The following is a 650-nucleotide window of genomic DNA, read 5'->3' as shown; positions in this document are numbered from 1 at the left end:
GATGCTATTCGTATTAATCAGATTTCTCTCTCTCCGCAGGAACATTTAAGCTGGTCATTGAGTTTTCAGAGGAATATCCTAACAAGCCTCCTACGGTTCGCTTCATCTCCAAAATGTTTCACCCGAACGGTGAGCCGCTAACAGTTGCGTTCTGGAAGAAAGATTGCGATCAGCGTCTGCAGGGTTTCTGATGAATGATCTTGTGTTTGTCAGTGTACGCAGATGGCAGCATATGTTTAGACATTCTTCAGAATCGCTGGAGTCCCACGTATGACGTCTCCTCCATTCTGACGTCCATCCAGGTGCATGATGGGTTTGTTCTTATTACACTTCTGCATTTTATTAGTCCATAACAAATTGTAGTCCATTACTGATTACACGATGAAAACTGTAGTTAGTAATGTATTCTGACTACTTTTTAGATTACGTTTTTATCTGACTTGTATTAATCATACCATATTGATATTAAAAAGCAAAGAGAAAGAAAATATATTCATTTTTTTGATATCAACATCATAAAATGCATTAAACATTACTGGGCTTAATGAAAGAAACACAGTGGGTCTGTGAGATGATAAAAACTAACAAATCATAAAAAAGTAAAATAAACACTAAAAATAGAAATATTTTATTTGTTTACCTGCATGTCA

General features: G+C 35.7%; 1 long non-coding RNA gene across 1 annotated transcript in view; it reads left to right on the top strand.

The window, feature by feature from the left end:
- The window catches only part of LOC107579822 (uncharacterized), a 1,799-nt gene extending 1,464 nt beyond the window's left edge, over positions 1-335 (top strand). The window contains exons 2-3 of the long non-coding RNA XR_001608539.1: positions 40-129; positions 214-335. This is a non-coding gene — a long non-coding RNA (uncharacterized lncRNA). The remainder of the gene's footprint in view (positions 1-39; positions 130-213) is intronic.
- The last annotated feature ends 315 nt before the right edge of the window (positions 336-650 follow it).

Source organism: Sinocyclocheilus grahami, unplaced genomic scaffold (assembly GCF_001515645.1).
Source record: "Sinocyclocheilus grahami isolate Dianchi unplaced genomic scaffold, SAMN03320097.WGS_v1.1 scaffold20474.1, whole genome shotgun sequence".
NCBI lineage: Eukaryota > Metazoa > Chordata > Actinopteri > Cypriniformes > Cyprinidae > Sinocyclocheilus > Sinocyclocheilus grahami.
This window is presented reverse-complemented; position numbering and strand designations above follow the sequence as displayed.